At 41.3% G+C, this 18,874-nt stretch overlaps 1 protein-coding gene and 1 long non-coding RNA gene across 2 annotated transcripts in view; both read left to right on the top strand.

Moving 5' to 3' along the window:
- The window catches only part of LOC117504869, a 28,903-nt gene extending 22,403 nt beyond the window's left edge, over positions 1-6,500 (top strand). The window contains exon 3 of the long non-coding RNA XR_004558925.1: positions 6,241-6,500. This is a non-coding gene — a long non-coding RNA (uncharacterized LOC117504869). The remainder of the gene's footprint in view (positions 1-6,240) is intronic.
- Positions 1-18,874, top strand: part of LOC117504818 — a 3,434,143-nt gene that overhangs the window by 1,526,891 nt on the left and 1,888,378 nt on the right. The gene's annotated exons all lie outside the window — the stretch shown is intronic.

Here is an 18,874-nt window from a genome sequence, read left to right on the forward strand (position 1 = left end):
CTGTGTTGGTATATGGCATTAGAGAACATAAAGAAGGAATCATATCCTTAAACCTAGTTACAGCGCTTTCTGAAAGACTTCTAGTGTAATGAAACTTATTCCCCACTGCTGGGTAGTCCATCAGAGTAAATGTAAATGTTATTAAGAAATGATCAGACAGAAGGGAGATTTCAGGGAATACTGTTAAGTCTTCTATTTCCATACCATAAGTCAGAACAAGATCTAAGATATGATTAAAGTGGTGGGTGGACTCATTTACTTTTTGAGCAAAGCCAAGAGTCTAATAATAGATTAAATGCAGTGTTGAGGCTGTCATTCTCAGCATCTGTGTGGATGTTAAAATCACCCACTATAATTATCTTATCTGAGCTAAGCACTAAATCAGACAAAAGGTCTGAAAATTCACAGAGAAACTCACAGTAACGACCAGGTGGACGATAGATAATAACAAATAAAACTGGTTTTTGGGACTTCCAATTTGGATGGACAAGACTAAGAGTCAAGCTTTCAAATGAATTAAAGCTCTGTCTGGGTTTTTGATTAATTAATAAGCTGGAATGGAAGATTGCTGCTAATCCTCCGCCCCGGCCCGTGCTACGAGCATTCTGACAGTTAGTGTGACTCGGGGGCCCAGAGAAAACTACAGAGTCCGACATTGTTTTTGCAAAGTTACACACCGATTTAATGTTAATTTTAGTGACCTCCGATTGGCGTAACCGGGTGTCATTACTGCCGACGTGAATTACAATCTTACCAAATTTACGCTTAGCCTTAGCCAGCAGTTTCAAATTTCCTTCAATGTCGCCTGCTCTGGCCCCCGGAAGACAATTGACTATGGTTGCTGGTGTCGCTAACTTCACATTTCGCAAAACAGAGTCGCCAATAACCAGAGTTTGATCCTCGGCGGGTGTGTCGTCGAGTGGGGAAAAACGGTTAGAGATGTGAACGGGTTGGCGGTGTACACGGGGCTTCTGTTTAGGGCTACGCTTCCTCCTCAGTCACCCAGTCAGCCTGCTTTCCCGGCTGCTCGGGATCTGCCAGAGGGTAACTAACGGCGGCTAAGCTACCTTGGTCCGCACCGACTACAGGGGCCTGGCTAGCTGTAGAATTTTCCACGGTGCGGAGCCGAGTCTCCAATTCGCCCAGCCTGGCCTCCAAAGCTACGAATAAGCTACACTTATTACAAGTACCGTTACTGCTAAAGGAGGCCGAGGAATAACTAAATATTTCACACCCAGAGCAGAAAAGCGCAGGAGAGACAGGAGAAGCCGCCATGCTAAATCGGCTAAGAGCTAGTAGCTACACTAAGCTAGCGGATTCCTAAAAACACGCAAAGTGAATAATGTGTAAATAATTTAGAGGTGATTCAGCAGAAGGAGTGCTTTAGTTAAGGCACGTAAAGATTACACTGGGAAACAAATCGTAATCTAGATAACTAGATCACTCTAACTGCGCAGATTAAACAGCTAACAGATACAGAAAACACTGCTGTGCTCCGGAACAGGAAGTGATACAATACCGCAGTGAGAGCCAACCACCAGTGACTGAACGGTGGTTGGCTCTCACTGCGGTATTGTATTGCAGACCTCAATCACTAAACAAGTTTAGTGATTGAGGTCCGTTCAGTTATGGCCTCGTGGTGTTGTGTGACCGTTTTTACGATTTCTTCTTCAGAGCTCTTTAAGTACTGTCCAATACTTATTATCGATGCTCTGTAGGCCTGGTTGATTTCAGTGAGACCCATACCGCCTTCTCTGCGAGGGAGATATATTCTGTCCATGCACTGATTTCTGTATGTGATTTTGTGGAGGGTGAGCATTTTCCTGGTTTTTGTGTCTAATTTATTAAGCTCACATTGTGGCCAGTTCACTATGCCAAACCCATAGGTCACCACACAATTAAATAAAAGTAATTATTTGGAGTCAGTCATGTTCAGTCTGCTCCATTTTACCCTCATTTCGTGATTATCAGGACCCAAATACCCTAAATTTGAAAATCGTCATGATGGCGCTGAGAATGTAACAACCACGTTTCCATTGTTTAAACAGAGACCTGAATACAAACGTTTAGTGGACAAACCTGCTCTGATCAGAGAACTTCTGGCTTGAAAACAGCTTCCAGCACGTTGAGTAGTTTCTTCTCTTCTTTAAATCCACTCGTTTCTTCTTGCTGCTCTGCGATCTGTTTGTTTCTACCAACTCAAATATCTCAGCATTAGCAGCAGTTAGCCGCTGTTTCAACGACCTTCTCAGCTCTTCCACCTTTTCACACTAACTTCACCTTTTCTTCTTCTTCCGGTTTACTGTCGACATTTGTGCTTCTGGGGCTCTTCAAAAAACATATTCGAGGATCACAGAGTGAAGTTTGATCTGTTCAGAGAAGAGTTTCCAGCGTCTCCAGCTTTAGCCTCGCCCGCTAAAAGGAAAGTTCTTCTTCGTTGGATTCTTCTTCTTCTGTCGAGTTTTTTTTTTTTTGGCGTTTTGGAAGTCGACATGTTGCCTTACTGCCACCAACTGTTGGGGTGTGGAGCATTAATGAAGTCTGATGTATGTTATACAACCCCTGGCAAAAATTATGGAATCACCGGCCTCGGAGGATGTTCATTCAGTTGTTTAATTTTGTAGAAAAAAAGCAGATCACAGACATGACACAAAACTAAAGTCATTTCAAATGGCAACTTTCTGGCTTTAAGAAACACTATAAGAAATCAAGAAAAAAGATTGTGGCAGTCAGTAACGGTTACTTTTTTAGACCAAGCAGAGGAAAAAAAAATATGGAATCACTCAATTCAAAGCTACGAATAAGCTACACTTATTACAAGTACCATTACTGCTAAAGGAGGCTGAGGAATAACTAAACATTTCACACCCAGAGCAGAGAAGTGCGCTAGAGACAGGAGAAGCCGCCATGCTAAACCGGCTAAGAGCTAGTAGCTGTGCTAAGCTAGCGGATTCCTAAGAACACACAAAATGAATAATGTGTAAATAATTTAGAGGTGACTGAGCAGAGGGACTTTTCTAGTTATCTAGATCAATCTAACTACGCAGATTAAACAGCTAACAGATACAGCAAAGCACCCCTGTGCTCCGGAACAGGAAGTGATACAATACCGCAGTGAGAGCCAACCACCAGTAGAGGCAAGATAAAAATAGAAGAATAGAAAGTTTTTTCAAAACACATTTAAAATGTTGACAAAGGCTGTAAAATGTGTAAATGCATAGACAGTCCCTTAAAAATGCACAAATACTTTTAAAATGTGTTCAAGATGTGTAAAAGAAGAAAAAACATGAGGATATTAAAATTGTGTGTATGTGTATTATGGGGGGGCAGTTATTTATTTGTTGTCTGATGGGGGGGCTCACTCTCCCACACTTTGAAAACCCCTGGTTTAGTGCTTACCACTATTAATGTTCCTGTTAAGATTACTACACATGGTTTAGTTTATTTTGGCATCACCATAACAAAGACTTATAAAGACCTCTACAAAAACAATTTTAGTAAACTATTGGCTGAGGTTCAGCGTGACTTAACCAAGTGGTCAACTCTTCCTCTCTCATTAATACGAATAGTCAATGCAATAAAAATGTCAGTTCTCCCTAAATTTCTTTACTTTTTCCAGTGTCTTTTTTTTTTTTTTTTAAACCAGCCATGTATTTTAAAAAATTGTACTCAGCCATCTCAGCCTACATTTGGAATGCGGTTAAAAGGGAGAGCTTACAAAAGTCTCAGCAGGAGGGTGGGCTGGCACTACACAATTTTCATTTCTACTATTGGGTGAGCAACTTGTGCCATCTGTCTTACTTGGTTTATAACAACTTTAGTGAAACTGGAAAAACACTTTTGTAGTCGTGGGTCTCCATCCTCCTTGACGTTTAGCATGTGGCAATCTAAGGGTTTAAAATATTAAAAAGTTTTTTTTGAGGGCACATTTGTTTCTTTTGCGATACTGTCAGAAAAGTATGGCCTGCCAGCTTCTCATGTCTTTAGATATTTACAGGTAAGACAGTTTATTCAGTCATCCTGTCCTGGGTTTCCAGTTAAGCCTCCTTGTAATGTTATTGATGAGCTCATGTCGGATCTTCAAATTACATTTAATGAGGCAGTGTGGGTTGATGTTTTGAGGAACATTCATTCATCTTCTTCAATCTGGTCAAGACATTCTCTTATTCAATTTCAAGTGGTTCACCGGACACACCTACACAAATTCAAACTCGCCAAAATTTATCCTCAAATTGACCCAACGTGCAATAGATGTAAATCAGGGGAAGCAACTAATACATATGTTTTGGACTTGTCCTAAAATCCAAATTTTCTGTTTGTGAAGCACTTTCTACTGTCCTTGCAACAAAAGTAACCCCACACCCATTAGTTCTGCTTTGTATGTACCATGCCGCTCCATAATTTACAGAGTTGAAATCTGTCAATGTGGTTCCTTCTGGGACCAGTTTAGCCAGTCCCAGGTTAACTTTTTGCAGGATAGTTTTGAATTTTTTTAATTCTCCTTTTAGTTAGTTTTGGACGCTCTTTCATGTCCATTTTTCTTTTGTTTCTTCAATCTTATTTGGCAATTCCTCTTCTAATTCCTGCTGTTCTGGGTCTGTCTGCACATGTATATTGTTTTGTAGATGAGCTGGTGAATGGCTCATTGTTTTTTTGGGGGGGGGTGGGGGGGGGGTAGGGTTAGGGTTATGACTATCATCAACCATCATCAATTTTATTTATATAGCGCCCAATCACAACAAACCCAATCGTAAAAACCCCAACGGTCAAAACGACCCCCTGTGAGCAAGCACTTGGCGACAGTGGGAAGGACTATGAATTATCATGTTTGTTCAGAGTGCCCTATACAGTTCCTATACATGCTTCCCTTAGGCAGTATTATTAGACGGTATTGCTTAAATTTTCATTGTTACGCAGATGATACCCAGCTTTATCTATCCATGAAGCCAGAGGATACACACCAATTAGCTAAACTGCAGGATTGTCTTACAGACATAAAGACATGGATGACCTCTAATTTTCTGCTTTTAAACTCAGATAAAACTGAAGTTATTGTACTTGGCCCCACAAATCTTAGAAGCATGGTGTCTAACCAGATCTTTACTCTGGATGGCATTTCCCTGACCTCTAGTAATACTGTGAGAAATCTTGGAGTCATTTTTGATCAGGATATGTCATTCAAAGCGCATATTAAACAAATATGTAGGACTGCCTTTTTGCATTTACGCAATATCTCTAAAATCAGAAAGGTCTTGTCTCAGAGTGATGCTGAAAAACTAATTCATGCATTTATTTCCTCTAGGCTGGACTATTGTAATTCATTATTATCAGGTTGTCCTAAAAGTTCCATAAAAAGCCTTCAGTTAATTCAAAATGCTGCAGCTAGAGTACTGACGGGGACTAGCAGGAGAGAGCATATCTCACCCGTGTTGGCCTCTCTTCATTGGCTTCCTGTTAATTCTAGAATAGAATTTAAAATTCTTCTTCTTACTTATAAGGTTTTGAATAATCAGGTCCCATCTTATCTTAGGGACCTCGTAGTACCATATTACCCCATTAGAGCGCTTCGCTCTCAGACTGCAGGCTTACTTGTAGTTCCTAGGGTTTGTAAGAGTAGAATGGGAGGCAGAGCCTTCAGCTTTCAGGCTCCTCTCCTGTGGAACCAGCTCCCAATTCAGATCAGGGAGACAGATACCCTCTCTACTTTTAAGATTAGGCTTAAAACTTTCCTTTTCGCTAAGGCTTATAGTTAGGGCTGGATCAGGTGACCCTGGACCATCCCTTGGTTATGCTGCTTTAGACGTAGACTGTGGGGGGGTTCCCATGATGCACTGTTTCTTTCTCTTTTTGCTCTGTATGCATCACTCTGCATTTAATCATTAGTGATCGATCTCTGCCCCCCTCCACAGCATGTCTTTTTCCTGGTTCTTTCCCTCAGCCCCAACCAGCCTCAGCAGAAGACTGCCCCTCCCTGAGCCTGGTTCTGCTGGAGGTTTCTTCCTGTTAAAAGGGAGTTTTTCCTTCCCACTGTAGCCAAGTGCTTGCTCATAGGGGGTCGTTTTGACCATTGGGGTTTTTCATAATTATTGTATGGCCTTGCCTTACAATATAAAGCGCCTTGGGGCAACTGTTTGTTGTGATTTGGCGCTATATAAAAAAAAGTTGATTGATTGATTGATTGCCCTTCTGTTTCTGTCTTTTATTCTGATCAGAACAGCTAAATAGTGTGTCTGGTATGAGTTATCATGTGTCTGCTCAGGTGGCCTTTTTGTCCAAACCTTTGACCACACTCAGAACAGACAAATGCTTTTTGCCCTGTATGAATTATCATGTGTGTGTTCAGCTTGCCCTTTTCTCTAAATCTTTTACCACACTCAGAACAGACAAATGCTTTTTGCCCTGTATGAATCATTATGTGTGTGTTCAGCTTGCCCTTTTCTCCAAATCTTTTACCACACTCAGAACAGACAAATGCTTTTTGCCCTGTATGAATTATCATGTGTGTTTTCAGGCTGCCCTTTAGTCCAAACCTTTGACCACACTCAGAACAGACAAATGCTTTTTGCCCTGTATGAATTATCATGTGTGTTTTCAGGTTGCCCTTCAGTCCAAACCTTTGACCACACTCAGAACAGACAAACGCTTTGTGTCCTGTATGAATTATCATGTGTGTTTTCAGGTGGCCCTTTCGTCCAAATCTTTGACCACACTCAGAACAGACAAATGCTTTTTGCCCTGTATGAATTATCATGTGTCTTTTCAGGGTGCTATTATGTCCAAACCTTTGACCACACTCAGAACAGACAAATGCTCTTTGCCCTGTATGAATTATCATGTGTCTTTTCAGGGTGTTCTTATGTCCAAATCTTTGACCACACTCAGAACAGACAAACGCTTTGTGTCCTGTATGAATTATCATGTGTGTTTTCAGGTAGCCCTTTCGTCCAAATCTTTGACCACACTCAGAACAGACAAATGCTTTTTGCCCTGTATGAACTATCATGTGTCTTTTCAGGGTGCTCTTATGTCCAAACCTTTGACCACACTCAGAACAGACAAATGCTTTTTGCCCTGTATGAATTATCATGTGTCTTTTCAGGGTGCTCTTATGTCCAAATCTTTGACCACACTCAGAACAGACAAATGTTTTTTGTCCTGTCTGAATTCTAATGTCTTTGTTCAGAGTGTCCTCCTGTTTCTGTCCTTTACTCCCATCAGAACAGCTAAATGGTTTTCTTCTTGAATTCCTCCCCTTTTGTTGCTCTGAGCTGTTCATGTGACCAGATGCTTTTCCATATTTAGAGCCTTTAAATAGTTTTCCATCAGTGTTGTCTGAATGAACAATATTGGTATTTTTCTGACAGTTAAAACATGACTGAAGTTCTCTGGTCTGTTTCCAGTCATCACTGTCGTCAGTCTCAGTTCCAGAACTGTCTGAACTCCTGCCACTGGTATCTGGTTGTAAATAACTGTTTGGACCTGAGTTGCTGGCTGGTTGTGGTCCTCCATCGTCCTCTCCATCAGCTTCTGCTGTCAGTGTTCTGTGTACAGATGAGCTGCTGGCTACAGGCTCAGCCTCTGTGCTCTCATCACTTCGGCTTTGATGAAGCTGTGATGACTCTGGTTTTTCAGCATCATTTTCACTCTTCACAGGGACGGCAGTGAAACCAAACTTGGTGAGATCTGCCTCCTCCAGCTGCTGAAGCTGCTCTCCCTGCTGACTTATCCACAGCTTCTCTTCTTCTTTAATGTCCTCCTGGTCAACACTCAGATTCCATTCCTGGTGTTCAGGGAGAGTTTCTTCTTTAATCACCAACAACGGCTGCATGTCTGCAAAGAAACAATACAATTAATTTAACAATAAATGTTTGAACAACACTCACTAAAATAAAGTATCAGTGGTGAGTTTGACCTGATGACAGTTACTGCACTGATGGAACTGATAAAGTGGAAATGTACATCAGCATTAGTTTTAGATTTCATAAATTGTAATTCACGTCCTTGTTTTCCACAACTGACTATTGCAGTGTTTTATTTTCTGGATAGGTATAAAATAGCGTAGGATGTCTACAGATGGAACAGAATTACTGTTGCTCGAGTTTTGATGAAAACCAGGAGGTTTGATCACAGACATTCTGGCTTCCCTTCACTGACTCGAGGACTAGATTTCAAGATTTTGTTAGACATCTCAGGCTCTAAACCAGAGGTCTCAAACTGGTTCCAGAAAGGGCCAAGAGGGTGCAGGCTTTCTGTGCAACCACCCACTCCAGCAGGTGAGTTCACTGATTAACTGATTTCACATGCTCAAAGTGATGTTAATCAGTGAAATCAACTATCTTGCTGAACTTGTTCAGCCTTATGTGCCTCCTCGTGCCCTGTGGTCCTTGGATGCAGACTTGCTCTGTGTCTCAAGGGTTCAAAAGAAGTCAGCAGGCTTCAGAGCCTTTTTTTGCCGTGGTCGTATCTTGTGGAACAGGCTGCCTGTTGGCATTTGAAATGTGACTTCAAGACTTTTAAAAACATATTTTCTGTGGACAGTAATTACACGCAACAAAAACATAAACGCAACACTTTTGGTTTTGCTCCCATTTTGTATGAGATGAACTCAAAGATCTAAAACTTTTTCCACATACACAATATCACCATTTCCCTCAAATATTGTTCACAAACCAGTCTAAATCTGTGATAGTGAGCACTTCTCCTTTGCTGAGATAATCCATCCCACCTCACAGGTGTGCCATACCAAGATGCTGATTAGACACCATGATTAGTGCACAGGTGTGCCTTAAACTGCCCACAATAAAAGGCCACTCTGAAAGGTGCAGTTTTATCACACAGCACAATGCCACAGATGTCGCAAGATTTGAGGGAGCGTGCAATTGGCATGCTGACAGCAGGAATGTCAACCAGAGCTGGACATGTCACCCACTGAGCATGTTTGGGATGCTCTGGACTGGCGTATACGACAGCGTGTACCAGTGCCTGCCAATATCCAGCAACTTCGCACAGCCATTGAAGAGGAGTGGAGCAACATTCCACAGGCCACAATTGACAACCTGATCAACATTATGCGAAGGAGATGTGTTGCACTGCATGAGGCAAATGGTGGTCACACCAGATACTGGCTGGTATCCCCCCCCAATAAAACAAATCGCATTATATATACATATATATATATATACATATATATATATATATACATATATATATACATATATATATATATATATATATATATATACACACACACACACACACACACACACGGTCTGTTAGAAATTTATCCGACCTTATTATTTTTTTCAAAAACCATATGGATTTGAATCACGTGTGATTGCATCAGACAAGCTTGAACCCTCGTGCGCATGCGTGAGTTTTTTCACGCCTGTCGGTTGCGTCATTCGCCTGTGGGCAGGCTTTGAGTGAGCACTGGTCCACCCCTCCCATCGGAATTCCTTTGTCTGACTACTTGCTGAGAGACTGGTGCTTTGCTTAATCAAAATTTTTTCATAAACTGTGAGGCACATCCAAGTGGACACCATTCGAGAAATTCAGATGGTTTTCGGTGAAAATTTTAACAGCTGATGAGAGATTAAGGAGTGTTACTATCGCTTTAAGGACAGCCCACGGCGCCGGACGGCGCACCGCGCCCCGAGCCGCTGTTGTCAGCCTATTTTCAGCTGAAAACTTCCTAATTTAAGCCTCTCTTGACCCAGGACGTTGTGAGAGAACAGAGAAGTTTCAGAAGAGGTCGGGATCAGCAGTTTATCCGGACATTCCATTGTTAATGCTACGTTTACGCATAACGACGACAAGTCAAGAATGCCACGAAGTGCACATTCTTGGCCGCTGATCACGAATGTGATTATTCGGGGCAGAGGTGTCACGTGTCCTCAGGAACTGCTGCAACCTGTTACCACACGTTACGATTAATGGCACGTGTTGCTGGAGAATTATCAGGAACAATTACGCACGGTCAAGAATAGTGTTCCGCGTTGTTGCGGGCTATTGCGCGTAACAGCGCATCATTAAGTTCTGTCACACTGTGAATTGTCTCCACACACACACCTATATTCATCCATACGAATTCAGATCGCTCCAGTTTTTCAGAAGAACTTTGTAACTGCATGCGCAGTTGGGGTCTGTGCCATGGAGTGGCGCAGAGAGGAGGAGATGGACAGCGCCAGATCAATCAATCAATCAATTTTTTTTATATAGCGCCAAATCACAACAAACAGTTGCCCCAAGGCGCCTTATATTGTAAGGCAAGGCCATACAATAATTATGAAAAACCCCAACGGTCAAAACGACCCCCTATGAGCAAGCACTTGGCTACAGTGGGAAGGAAAAACTCCCTTTTAACAGGAAGAAACCTCCAGCAGAACTAGGCTCAGGGAGGGGCAGTCTTCTGCTGAGACTGGTTGGGGCTGAGGGAAAGAACCAGGAAAAAGACATGCTGTGGAGGGGGGCAGAGATCGATCACCAACGATTAAATGCAGAGTGATGCATACGGAGCAAAAAGAGAAAGAAACAGTGCATCATGGGAACCCCCCCACAGTCTACGTCTAAAGCAGCATAACCAAGGGATGGTCCAGGGTCACCTGATCCAGCCCTAACTATAAGCCTTAGCGAAAAGGAAAGTTTTAAGCCTAATCTTAAAAGTAGAGAGGGTATCTGTCTCCCTGATCTGAATTGGGAGCTGGTTCCACAGGAGAGGAGCCTGAAAGCTGAAGGCTCTGCCTCCCATTCTACTCTTACAAACCCTAGGAACTACAAGTAAGCCTGCAGTCTGAGAGCGAAGCGCTCTAATGGGGTAATATGGTACTACGAGGTCCCTAAGATAAGATGGGACCTGATTATTCAAAACCTTATAAGTAAGAAGAAGAATTTTAAATTCTATTCTAGAATTAACAGGAAGCCAATGAAGAGAGGCCAACACGGGTGAGATATGCTCTCTCCTGCTAGTCCCCGTCAGTCCTCTAGCTGCAGCATTCTGAACCAACTGAAGGCTTTTTAGGGAACTTTTAGGACAACCTGATAATAATGAATTACAATAGTCCAGCCTAGAGGAAATAAATGCATGAATTAGTTTTTCAGCATCACTCTGAGACAAGACCTTTCTGATTTTAGAGATATTGCGTAAATGCAAAAAGGCAGTCCTACATATTTGTTTAATATGCGCTTTGAATGACATATCCTGATCAAAAATGACTCCAAGATTTCTCACAGTATTACTAGAGGTCAGGGAAATGCCATCCAGAGTAAAGATCTGGCTAGACACCATGCTTCTAAGATTTGTGGGGCCAAGTACAATAACTTCAGTTTTATCTGAGTTTAAAAGCAGGAAATTAGAGGTCATCCATGTCTTTATGTCTGTAAGACAATCCTGCAGTTTAGCTAATTGGTGTGTATCCTCTGGCTTCATGGATAGATAAAGCTGGGTATCATCTGCGTAACAATGAAAATTTAAGCAATACCGTCTAATAATACTGCCTAAGGGAAGCATGTATAAAGTGAATAAAATTGGTCCTAGCACAGAACCTTGTGGAACTCCATAATTAACTTTAGTCTGTGAAGAAGATTCCCCATTTACATGAACAAATTGTAATCTATTAGACAAATATGATTCAAACCACCGCAGCACAGTGCCTTTAATACCTATGGCATGCTCTAATCTCTGTAATAAAATTTTATGGTCAACACTATCAAAAGCAGCACTGAGGTCTAACAGAACAAGCACAGAGATGAGTCCACTGTCCGAGGCCGTAAGAAGATCATTTGTAAACTTCACTAATGCTGTTTCTGTACTATGATGAATTCTAAAACCTGACAAACTCTTCAAATAGACCATTCCTCTGCAGATGATCAGTTAGCTGTTTTACAACTACCCTTTCAAGAATTTTTGAGAGAAAAGGAAGGTTGGAGATTGGCCTATAATTAGCTAAGATAGCTGGGTCAAGTGATGGCTTTTTAAGTAATGGTTTAATTACTGCCACCTTAAAAGCCTGTGGTACATAGCCAACTAACAAAGATAGATTGATCATATTTAAGATCGAAGCATTAAATAATGGTAGGGCTTCCTTGAGCAGCCTGGTAGGAATAGGGTCTAATAAACATGTTGATGGTTTGGATGAAGTAACTAATGAAAATAACTCAGACAGAACAATCGGAGAGAAAGAGTCTAACCAAATACCGGCATCACTGAAAGCAGCCAAAGATAACGATACGTCTTTGGGATGGTTATGAGTAATTTTTTCTCTAATAGTTAAAATTTTGTTAGCAAAGAAAGTCATGAAGTCATTACTAGTTAAAGTTAATGGAATACTCAGCTCAATAGAGCTCTGACTCTTTGTCAGCCTGGCTACAGTGCTGAAAAGAAACCTGGGGTTGTTCTTATTTTCTTCAATTAGTGATGAGTAGAAAGATGTCCTAGCTTTACGGAGGGCTTTTTTTATAGAGCAACAGACTCTTTTTCCAGGCTAAGTGAAGATCTTCTAAATTAGTGAGACGCCATTTCCTCTCCAACTTACGGGTTATCTGCTTTAAGCTACGAGTTTGTGAGTTATACCACGGAGTCAGGCACTTCTGATTTAAAGCTCTCTTTTTCAGAGGAGCTACAGCATCCAAAGTTGTCTTCAATGAGGATGTAAAACTACTGACGAGATACTCTATCTCACTTACAGAGTTTAGGTAGCTACTCTGCACTGTGTTGTTATATGGCATTAGAGAACATAAAGAAGGAATCATATCCTTAAACCTAGTTACAGCGCTTTCTGAAAGACTTCTAGTGTAATGAAACTGCTGGGTAGTCCATCAGAGTAAATGTAAATGTTATTAAGAAATGATCAGACAGAAGGGAGTTTTCAGGGAATACTGTTAAGTCTTCTATTTCCATACCATAAGTCAGAACAAGATCTAAGATATGATTAAAGTGGTGGGTGGACTCATTTACATTTTGAGCAAAGCCAATAGAGTCTAATAATAGATTAAATGCAGTGTTGAGGCTGTCATTCTCAGCATCTGTGTGGATGTTAAAATCGCCCACTATAATTATCTTATCTGAGCTAAGCACTAAGTCAGACAAAAGGTCTGAAAATTCACAGAGAAACTCACAGTAACGACCAGGTAGACGATAGATAATAACAAATAAAACTGTTTTTTGGGACTTCCAATTTGGATGGACAAGACTAAGAGTCAAGCTTTCAAATGAATTAAAGCTCTGTCTAGGTTTTTGATTAATTAATAAGCTGGAATGGAAGATTGCTGCTAATCCTCCGCCCCGGCCCATGCTACGAGCATTCTGACAGTTAGTGTGACTCGGGGGTGTTGACTCATTTAAACTAACATATTCATCCTGCTGTAACCAGGTTTCTGTAAGGCAGAATAAATCAATATGTTGATCAATTATTATATCATTTACTAACAGGGACTTAGAAGAGAGAGACCTAATGTTTAATAGACCACATTTAACTGTTTTAGTCTGTGGTGCAGTTCAATCAAATCAACCAACTTTTTTTTTATATAGCGCCAAATCACAACAAACAGTTGCCCCAAGGCGCTCTATATTGCAAGGCAAGGCCATACAATAATTATGAAAAACCCCAACGGTCAAAACGACCCCCTATGAGCAAGCACTTGGCTACAGTGGGAAGGAAAAACTCCCTTTTAACAGGAAGAAACCTCCAGCAGAACCAGGCTCAGGGAGGGGCAGTCTTCTGCTGAGACTGGTTGGGGCTGAGGGAAAGAACCAGGAAAAAGACATGCTGTGGAGGGGGGCAGAGATCGATCACCAACGATTAAATGCAGAGTGATGCATACGGAGCAAAAAGAGAAAGAAACAGTGCATCATGGGAACCCCCCCACAGTCTACGTCTAAAGCAGCATAACCAAGGGATGGTCCAGGGTCACCTGATCCAGCCCTAACTATAAGCCTTAGCGAAAAGGAAAGTTTTAAGCCTAATCTTAAAAGTAGAGAGGGTATCTGTCTCCCTGATCTGAATTGGGAGCTGGTTCCACAGGAGAGGAGCCTGAAAGCTGAAGGCTCTGCCTCCCATTCTACTCTTACAAACCCTAGGAACTACAAGTAAGCCTGCAGTCTGAGAGCGAAGCGCTCTAATGGGGTAATATGGTACTACGAGGTCCCTAAGATAAGATGGGACCTGATTATTCAAAACCTTATAAGTAAGAAGAAGAATTTTAAATTCTATTCTAGAATTAACAGGAAGCCAATGAAGAGAGGCCAACACGGGTGAGATATGCTCTCTCCTGCTAGTCCCCGTCAGTACTCTAGCTGCAGCATTCTGAACCAACTGAAGGCTTTTTAGGAAACTTTTAGGACAACCTGATAATAATGAATTACAATAGTCCAGCCTAGAGGAAATAAATGCATGAATTAGTTTTTCAGCATCACTCTGAGACAAGACCTTTCTGATTTTAGAGATATTGCGTAAATGCAAAAAGGCAGTCCTACATATTTGTTTAATATGCGCTTTGAATGACATATCCTGATCAAAAATGACTCCAAGATTTCTCACAGTATTACTAGAGGTCAGGGAAATGCCATCCAGAGTAAAGATCTGGCTAGACACCATGCTTCTAAGATTTGTGGGGCCAAGTACAATAACTTCAGTTTTATCTGAGTTTAAAAGCAGGAAATTAGAGGTCATCCATGTCTTTATGTCTGTAAGACAATCCTGCAGTTTAGCTAATTGGTGTGTATCCTCTGGCTTCATGGATAGATAAAGCTGGGTATCATCTGCGTAACAATGAAAATTTAAGCAATACCATCTAATAATACTGCCTAAGGGAAGCATGTATAAAGTGAATAAAATTGGTCCTAGCACAGAACCTTGTGGAACTCCATAATTAACTTTAGTCTGTGAAGAAGATTCCCCATTTACATGAACAAACTGTAATCTATTAGACAAATATGATTCAAACCACCGCAGCGCAGTGCCTTTAATACCTATGACATGCTCTAATCTCTGTAATAAAATTTTATGGTCAACAGTATCAAAAGCAGCACTGAGGTCCAACAGAACAAGCACAGAGATGAGTCCACTGTCCGAAGCCATAAGAAGATCATTTGTAAACTTCACTAATGCTGTTTCTGTACTATGATGAATTCTAAAACCTGACTGAAACTCTTCAAATAGACCATTCCTCTGCAGGTGATCAGTTAGCTGTTTTACAACTACCCTCTCAAGAATCTTTGAGAGAAAAGGAAGGTTGGAGATTGGCCTATAATTAGCTAAGATAGCTGGGTCAAGTGATGGCTTTTTAAGTAATGGTTTAATTACTGCCACCTTAAAAGCCTGTGGTACATAACCAACTAACAAAGATAGATTGATCATATTTAAGATTGAAGCATTAAATAATGGTAGGACTTCCTTGAGCACCCTGGCAGGAATGGGGTCTAATAAACATGTTGATGGTTTGGATGAAGTAACTAATGAAAATAACTCAGACAGAACAATCGGAGAGAAAGAGTCTAACCAAATACCGGCATCACTGAAAGCAGCCAAAGATAACGATACATCTTTGGGATGGTTATGAGTAATTTTTTCTCTAATAGTTAAAATTTTGTTAGCAAAGAAAGTCATGAAGTCATTACTAGTTAAAGTTAATGGAATACTCAGCTCAATAGAGCTCTGACTCTTTGTCAGCCTGGCTACAGTGCTGAAAAGAAACCTGGGGTTGTTCTTATTTTCTTCAATTAGTGATGAGTAGAAAGATGTCCTAGCTTTACGGAGGGCTTTTTTATAGAGCAACAGACTCTTTTTCCAGGCTAAGTGAAGATCTTCTAAATTAGTGAGACGCCATTTCCTCTCCAACTTACGGGTTATCTGCTTTAAGCTACGAGTTTGTGAGTTATACCACGGAGTCAGACACTTCTGATTTAAAGCTCTCTTTTTCAGAGGAGCTACAGCATCCAAAGTTGTCTTCAATGAGGATGTAAAACTATTGACGAGATACTCTAACTCCCTTACAGAGTTTAGGTAGCTACTCTGCTCTGTGTTGGTATATGACATTAGAGAACATAAAGAAGGAATCATATCCTTAAACCTAGTTACAGCGCTTTCTGAAAGACTTCTAGTGTAATGAAACTTATTCCCCACTGCAGGGTAGTCCATCAGGGTAAATGTAAATGTTATTAAAAAATGATCAGACAGAAGGGAGTTTTCAGGGAATACTGTTAAGTCTTCTATTTCCATACCATAAGTCAGAACAAGATCTAAGATATGATTAAAGTGGTGGGTGGACTCATTTACTTTTTGAGCAAAGCCAATAGAGTCTAATAATAGATTAAATGCAGTGTTGAGGCTGTCATTCTCAGCATCTGTGTGGATGTTAAAATCGCCCACTATAATTATCTTATCTGAGCTAAGCACTAAGTCAGACAAAAGGTCTGAAAATTCACAAAGAAATTCACAGTAACGACAAGGTGGACGATAGATAATAACAAATAAAACTGGTTTTTGGGACTTCCAATTTGGATGGACAAGACTAAGAGACAAGCTTTCAAATGAATTAAAGCTCTGTCTAGGTTTTTGATTAATTAATAAGCTGGAATGGAAGATTGCTGCTAATCCTCCGCCCCGGCCCGTGCTACGAGCATTCTGACAGTTAGTGTGACTCAGGGGTGTTGACTCATTTAAACTAACATATTCATCCTGCTGTAACCAGGTTTCTGTTAGGCAGAATAAATCAATACGTTGATCAATTATTATATCATTTACCAACAGGGACTTAGAAGAGAGAGACCTAATGTTTAATAGACCACATTTAACTGTTTTAGTCTGTGGTGCAATTGAAGGTGCTATATTATTTTTTCTTTTTGAATTTTTATGCTTAAATAGATTTAACAGCTAACAGATACAGAAAAACACCGCTGTGCTCCGGAACAGGAAGTGATACAATACCGCAGTGAGAGCCAACCACCAGTAGAGGCAAGCAAGAGCAAATGACAATTTGTGTGATGTGTGGCTTCATGCGGCTCTCGTCTGGCAGTTTCCCAAACATCAGGCACATGCAGCAGGTGGAGCGCACTGAAGAGCACTGAAATTAGACTTTTAGCCGACTTGGTGTCAGCAATCAAACTGATTGCGGCGCAGCAGGGTTTAATTGTGCACGCGCTTCTTCCTCCGCTGAAGTGCAGAGACGTCTGGCTGCACGTGAGTGTCCTCTCGCTCCTCTGGTTGCTCAGACTCGTTCTCCCCCTCATCAGTTACAACAGCAGGTGCAACACCTGCAGGAGTGTCCTGAGGAACTTCAGCAGGAACTGTGGACGTTTAATTGTGCGCACGTGACAGAAAACTGATCCGTCGTGGCGCACAGTGAAATGTGACGCCGCGTTACAAGTCGTGTCAAAACTTGACAGTTTCCGTGTCACTTCGTAATAACGCGTGACAGTCTGGGCTCCAACAACCATCACAGGAACCACTACGAACGTTGTCACGTTCTATTAAGGATCAATACTCATCAAGACGGATCAATACGCTCAGTTGCGACCTCCACGACGTGAGACGAAATGAGGGTGGTGTGTGACATTCGTGGAAGATTTTTTGACAGGCAAAAACATGCTCCATGAATATCAAGAATATCACGCACCAACACGCCCCATTAAGAAACCTATTCAGATGTGTTAAGTCACATTAAGAATGTCAGGAATGTGTCACAAATGACAGAAAAATGACATTCGTAACGCGTCCTGGTTATGTGTAAACGCAGCATAAAGGAGATTTTGCAATGAAAGACGTGCGGACGGATTCACGCGTCGGCACCCAGCCGCTCATGATGCGGCGCCACAGCAAAACACCTCCGTTGGAAGCCTTACAGGACAAGTTGGAACATGCCCAGCTGTTAAACAATTTCTCGGATACTCAGTCGACTGAAAGCCATCTAAAACCGCCTGAATCTTACGAATGGTTATCAACACGGAGTTGTTTTGCTGTGGCGCCGCGTCATGAGCGGCTGGGTGCCAACACGCGAATCCGTCCGCACGTCTTTCATTACAAAATCTCCTTTAACAGTGGAATGTCTGGATAAACTGCTGATCCCGACCTCTTCTGAAACTTCTCTGTTCTCTCACGATGTCCTGGGTCAACAGAGGCTTAAATTTGGAAGTTTTCAGCTCGAAACAGGCTGACGACGGTGGCTCGGGGCGCAGCGTACTGTCCGGCGCCGTGGGCTGTCCTTAAAGCGATAGTAACACTCCTTAATATCTCATCAGCCGTTAAAATTTTCACTGAAAACCATCTGAATTTCTCAAATGGTGTCCACTTGGATGTGCCTTACAGTTTCTGAAAAAATTTTGATCAAGCAAAGCGCCAGTCTCTCAGCAAGTAGTCAGACAAAGGAATTCCGACGGGAGGGGTGGACCCGTGCTCACTCAAAGCCTGCCCACAGGCGAATGACGCAACCGACAGGCGTGAAAAAACTCACGCATGCGCACGAGGGTTCAAGCTTGTCTGACGCAATCACACGTAGGGTTGGGTATCGGTTGGGTTTTATCTGATACCGATGCCTACTCGGTATTTTTTAAACGATACCGGTGCTTAAACGGTTCTCGAACCGGTACTTAAAAAAAAATGAACTGCAAACACTTTGTCAAAAAAAACAATACCCTTTTATTCCTAAATAAAATTGAAACATAATATTAACTTGTTGTAAATCTTTAAACAATATAAATAAAACATATGATAATAATAAATATAAAATAAAATGTCCATACTATCAAATAGAACAATAACCCGAACAATCACTTTAATATAAAACACAAATATGGAACAAAATATTATAAAACAGTTATTGCACATATAAATAACTTCAATTCTTCAATTGCAGTTCTTCTGCAGGAATATCAGCATATTGG

This window comes from Thalassophryne amazonica, chromosome 23 (genome assembly GCF_902500255.1).
Source record: "Thalassophryne amazonica chromosome 23, fThaAma1.1, whole genome shotgun sequence".
NCBI classification, from domain to species: Eukaryota; Metazoa; Chordata; class Actinopteri; order Batrachoidiformes; family Batrachoididae; genus Thalassophryne; species Thalassophryne amazonica.